This window comes from Lathyrus oleraceus, chromosome 1 (assembly GCF_024323335.1).
Source record: "Lathyrus oleraceus cultivar Zhongwan6 chromosome 1, CAAS_Psat_ZW6_1.0, whole genome shotgun sequence".
In the NCBI taxonomy this organism is placed as follows: Eukaryota; Viridiplantae; Streptophyta; class Magnoliopsida; order Fabales; family Fabaceae; genus Lathyrus; species Lathyrus oleraceus.
The window spans coordinates 317162839-317169545 of NC_066579.1; positions in this window are offsets into that span (position 1 = coordinate 317162839).

Here is a 6707-nt window from a genome sequence, read left to right on the forward strand (position 1 = left end):
GTGAGATGGAAGATCATGGTGTGTCAACTGAAATTGCATGAAATGAATAATTAAGACCACCATTGGCCTGCCTCTAGTGAGAAGACTTCAGAAAACCACATAAACCAAAGAAAATCACATTGAATTGCAAGATCTAGATCCAAAAAGTTTGAGATGCTACCTCTGAAATGGAACTTCTAAGGGCACGAATCCTTCAAGATCTTGATCTGCTTTTGCTCTGGAAGTGTGATGGAGATGATAGGTTAAGGAATTAAGCTTTGAAAATCAACTAATGATGTTGAATTTCAAGCTTGAAAAAGAGAGAAAAATCGGAAAATTCCTTTAGTGAGGGTTGGGATTTCAATTCAGCAGCACTTCAGGTTTCCACTTGGTTGTAAAATGAATGGGATTGAGCTCTTATTTATAGCTGAAATGTGGCTGAGATCATGCTTCCCTCGTGTGCATGGGATTTGAATCTTCCATGCATGGGCCTGTACAGGCGCATGTAAGGCCCAATGATGGGTGATAAACCATGCTGAGATCAACTGGAATTGAATTGGACGTGTAATTGAAGTGGAATTGGCTTGCACATGAAGTTACAACATGAAATGCAAAAATGACCATAAAGAGAAAGCTCTTCGAAACTCACACATGGAAAGTCCAAAAAAGTAATGTGAGTAATGGTTGGAAATCCCTTGAAATAAGGAACAAAAGTCATGTTGGGAAAATTCATTTGGCATTTGGAAATTAGTGAAAACTGGCTGTGAAAGTTTGGGCACAAAACATGTCTAAGTCACCCTTTGAAAATTTTCACCAAAAGCAAGTTCTTCAATCCCTTCTGTTTCAATGATGCAAGCTTCAAATGAAACAACCTCCAACATCAAAGTTGTATATTTTTTCAAGATGATCAATTTAGACTCAAATTTTGCATCATTTGATTTTTCATGAGAAATTTATGGGCATTTTTCAAGTTCAATGACTTAGGTCTAAAGTGACATATAATGTTTTGTATTATCACATGTATTTATTTTAGGATTATGAAATTTTGTCCAACATAAAATTTTAAGTAGACATCTTAATATTTCTAATGCATTTGGTGTCACCTCAAAATCATACAAGTTAAGGAAGTTAGGTCTTTGGGGAGTTGACCCAAAATTAGGGTTTCAGTCAAAATGGCCTATAATGTTTTGAAATGAATGATGACCTTCCAAGTTCCAATGGATTTTTGATTAACATGAAATTTTTTCATATGGTTGTTAAGAACATTTTTGCTGTTGGGGTAATCATCATTTGACAAACACATCAAAAGTTGTATCTCAGTGGACCTCAATTTAGTCAGATGACTTGACTGGTCAACTTTTCAAGGCCAAACTTCCAATCTTGATGAATGAATGATTTAAGGGGCCTAAAATAGGCTCATATATGCATAAAATAGTGAATGAAAGAACTCCCTTGATTAAATTTGATCATAGGTTGAGGTTGCTTCATGAGCAAGGCACAATCAAATCATAGTTGAATTAGGGTTTCCTTGGGAAACAATCATCAAGCCCTTTGGGTTATCTTGATCAAATTGGCAAATTGAGGTACTTTGGAGACATATATGATGATTAAGAGCTTTGTGGACCATTGTCATGCCTTTTCTCATCTTCATCTAGCCATATCATTGAGCTTAGGAGCCTCCTAGGAGCATGGGAGCACATGATCACTTGAGCTTCAAAAAAAAAGAGTTAGTGGCATATTTTTGTGATTTTGGTTAGTAAACAAGTAAGAAAAGCAATAATATACAATACAAGCATGCTTGGTGGTCTCAAAACACTCACACAAGTCCCAACCGTAGGGTTGAGGAGCTACACATGTTATGATCCTTGAGGCAGTGTACTTATGTAATAACATGATGCCATGAGGGATCTTAGGGTCAAAATTAGGGTCTTACAATACCCTCCAAAACCCAAGCCTACTTGGAAAACCCAAAAATCCAATCACCATCAGATACAACCCGATCCCGTCCAAACCAAAATCTAAAACCCAATCGTTATTGGACCTCCCAAAACAAATCTCTATCATTAACCATAAAGCCCAACCATATTTGGTACAATTTATAAATGAGACTTCTTTCCATCAACCCTTTGATGAGGAGGTTCCAAACCCTTTTCCATCAACCCTTTGATGATGATATTCGCCAACAATCTCTCATTGAAAACAAAAATAAGTCCCTACAAAAATCCAAATACCCAGTTGCATTCCCACATGCATTGCATGCATTGCTTCATGCATAACTTTCCCGCCGAAACGGGAAGTTCCACAAAGCCCAACCATACTTGGAACAATCCATAGATCACATATTTGCATAGCCCCAGCAGCCCGAGCATACATCATCAGTATGCATACATCGATATTTTGCATACATAACATTGCACCATGGTATACTATTCATATTGGGGCAAGTATGTTTGGCATAACCTGGATTCAAGCCTTTCTTAAAAGTGCAAGGATCCCCGTGAACAACCCCAACAAAATTCCCCAAAGTATCTCTTTTTTTATTTGCCTTTTGCAAATATTATTGGCTCTTTGTCAGTACCTTGCCTTTCGCAAGTCCCATCTGCTCTTTGCATGGGAAAATCCCATTTTGCCTTTTGCAAGACTCCTTGTTGCCTTTTGCACGAGAGAGTTTACCATTGTCAAAACTTTGCATGTTAAGAAAAAATGAGAGATTGGACGATTGACTTATTCTCTTATCATTTGTCTTAAAATACCTGACGTAGGTTTGGCAAGTCCCGAGTGGTAGCCATATTTAGAAAACTTCATCCCCGCTGTTGTGTCTGAGGGATATAATGAGGTTTTCGTACCTACTACAAAGCTTCATCTACCTTGTGTATGATAATCACCAGATTTATTCACTTGCCTTTTGCAAGTTTCCCCTTGTCTTTTGCCTGGGAAGTCCCATTGCCTTTTGCATAGGAAGTATTTCCCTACAGTTACCTTTTGTAAGTTCCCTCTTACCTTTTGCAAGTCTCCTCGCTGCCTTTTTCATGAGAGAAGTCACCTTTGTAAACTTTTCATGTTAAGAAAAAATAAGAGATTAGACAATTGACCTATTCTCTCATCATTTGTTTTGAAACACCAAACATAGGTTTGGCAAGTCTCTAGTGGTAGCCGTATTTCGAAAACTTCATTTCCATTGTTGTGCCTAAGCGACATAATGAGGTTTTCATACCTACTACAAAGTTCTTTCTACCTTTGGTAAGAGGATCATCAAGTTATCTTTACACTTGCCTCTTGCAAGTACCCCTTTTCCTTTTGCAGGTCTTCAAAATTCAAACCTCCCCAGCTGTTGCTAGGGATTGACATTTTCAAAATTCAAACCTCCCCAGTCATTGCTAGGGATTGACATTTTCAAAATTCAAACCTTCCCAACCGTTGCTAGGGATTGACACTTTCAAAATTCAAACCTTCCTAGTCGTTGCTAGGGATTGGAAATTTTTAAATTCAAACCTTCCCAACCGTGGCTAGGGATTTATATCTTTAGATTTCAGGTATTCCAAGCTATTTCTAGGAAGCTTCACTGACCTAAAATCTCCCCAGTCGTTGTTAGGGATTTATATCTTTAGATTTCAGGTATTCCCAACTATTGCTAGGAACCGTCAGTGAACTAAAACCTCCCCAGTCGTTGCTAGGGATTTACACCTTAAGATTTCAGGTATTTCATCCATTACTGAGAAGCGTCACTGAACTAAAACCTCCCCAATCATTTCTAGGGGTTTACATCTTTAGATCTCAAGTATTCCCAACTGTTGCTAGGAAGCGTCACTGAACTAAAACCTCCCCAACCGTTGCTAGGGATTTACATCTTTAGATTTCAGTTATTCCCAACTATTACTAGAAAGCGTCACTGAACTAAAACCTCCCTAGTCGTTGCTAGGGATTTAAATCTTTAGATTTCAGGTATTCCCAGCTATTGCTAGGAAGCGCCACTGAACTAAAACCTCCCCAGACGTTGTTAGGGATTTACATCTTTAGATTTCAGGTATTCTAGTCGTTGCTAGGAAGCGTCACTGAACTAAAACCTCCTCAGTCGTTGATAAGGAATAATATCTTTATATTTTAGGTATTCCAGCCATTACTAGAAAGTGTTACTGAACTAAAACCTCCCCAGTCATTGCTAGGGATTTACAATCTTTAGATTTCAGGTATTCCCAGCTATTGCTAGGAAGCGTCACTGAACTAAAATTTCCCCAGTCGTTGCTAGGGATTGTCGCTGAACTAAAATCTTCCCAGCTGTTGCAAGGGATTTTCACCATCTTTTACACAAGAAACTCATCCCTAATAGTCATGTTCCCTCTCATCTTTCTTCTTGACCTTTTGTCATGAAGCTTTTCTCTTTGTTTTCCATTTGAAGAGATACTTATGTTACACACCATAACATGCATTGCATATCATAAACATCATGACATAATATAGATGACCCATTTTCTCCCCATATAATACCATAAATAATCCTCAGCAGATGACTTCATATCAAATTTATTTTCCATCCCATGAATAACCTTCACAAATACCCATCACTTCATATCACATTCATTTATTCCCAGTAGAGATTTTTTTTGGATAGTTTTTGTATTTAATCCTCTCTTACCTTGAATGTGTGGAGGTCGTTATTATCCAAACATTCAGGTTCGAGAAGATTAAATAGGGGCAACTATCATACCCCAAAATTCACCTTACCCCATACAACTTTCATCTGATCCATGGACCTACTTCACATGCATGCATTAGTTATTTCATCATCACAATTTCATTGAACATTTATAACCAAAGACATATTACATAGACTCAAGGCATGATGTTTACATCTGGAAAAACTGGGGTTTTCCGGTTAATGTTCTAGAGGAAAAAGCAACAAAAACAAGAAAAAATTAATTTTTGGTATGTGTAATCGATTACCATAATCATAGTAATCGATTACATAGACAAAAAATTTATTTCCAGGCCATTTTGGCTGGTGTAATCGATTACCCTAATCATGGTAATCGACTACACCTGTGCAGACAGTAGTAATAACTCTGTTTTTTTACACAAAGTGATTTTCTTTCCCCACTTCAACCCATTTGCTTCCTCTATAAATAGAGCACTATCCCCCCTCATTTTTCAAGCTTGAAAGCCACTAAACCCCTGCCAAAATCACATTCAAGCTCTCTCATTTTAACCTAAAAACCCTAACTCACTCAAACCCTCTTTTCTTCTTTGAACCACCCAACCACCATGTAAAAATCCAGCATCTTCATACAACAACATCAGTAGTAAGTTTGTAACCTTCACTTACATAATAATTTACCACCACCATATAAACATACAACTTCCTTCTCTTCTATTTTTCTACCACAACAACCATAGCCACCCTCTTCTAAGCTTTTTGCTTCATTTTCAAACCCAAACACCACAACAACCTAGTTTTGACACCACAAATTTGGTAATGATTGCAACTCAAACTCATTGACATTTTGGTTTTTTTGTGTGTGTTTGGAAATGTGGTTTTATTCTTGGGTTGTTTTTTGAGAGATATTTGTCTCAAGTTTGAGACAAGTGGGTTTTGTTGAGTTTACACTCTTTTTGGGATTTTTTGCTCTTACTACTTTTTATCCACCATTTTCAATCAATCTTTGTTATTTATTACCATTTTCTATTTACTATTGACTCATTGTTACATTTGTTTGGTTGATGAGGTCTATTAGATCATGGCCATGGTTGCTTAGAGTTGTTTAAATCTTCAATGTTTCAAACCTATTAATGATTGATCAATAGATCATTCATGATACTTTGAGGCATTGATAGATTGTCTCTATTTCAACCATATTTAGGTCATTTGATGCATAGATGAAACCATGTTCTTTACATTAAATTGCTAATCCACTTGCTTATTGTTATTGTACTAACCACTAACTACTAACTCCTAACATTTACATTATTGCACTTTACTTCCTTGCAATTTATTTTATTTTTCACTTCATTTCAAGTACCTTATGTTTATGTTTATTGTTATCTAAACATATCATTTACATTATGCTAATTTATTTTCTCTCTTAATATCTTGCTAAATAAAAGAGGAGTAAAAACAAAAGAAAGAGAATAAATCATAATTTGTTAAAATATCCATATATGGACTTAGGGTTGTATAACTTTCTTTGTTACAAATCTATTGTTAGTTGATTTTTTAATCATCTTCAATACTTTGCATCAACAATAAGCTATCCCTTAATGTGTCATATTTTGAGTCTTTTTAACCTATGAAAAGTAGTCCTCAAGATGTTCATTTTGTTCATTTTACTAACCACTAATTATACTTCACTAACTTGTTATTTATTTTAATGTCATTTATATCCACTAATCATTATTATTGTTATATTGTCATTTTTTATCTTGTAATTTACTTTTATGTCATTACCTTGTAATTTACATTCAAATACTCATTACCATCATCATTGTACAAACTCATCATGTATGTTTAATTACTCGTTATTTATTTTATTGGCATCAAACATTAAAAATAACAAAAACATGATAAAATGATAAGACCAAAAATATTCACTCCACTCTTAATCAACTTGAACTTAGAGGATTTCATCTTAGGACATTTGCTTGGAGGCCTTTTCATTACACTTTTGTGATACTTTGTAAACACTTGGATTTTCATCCGTAACTTACATTCATGTTATAAAAATGGCATCATGGCA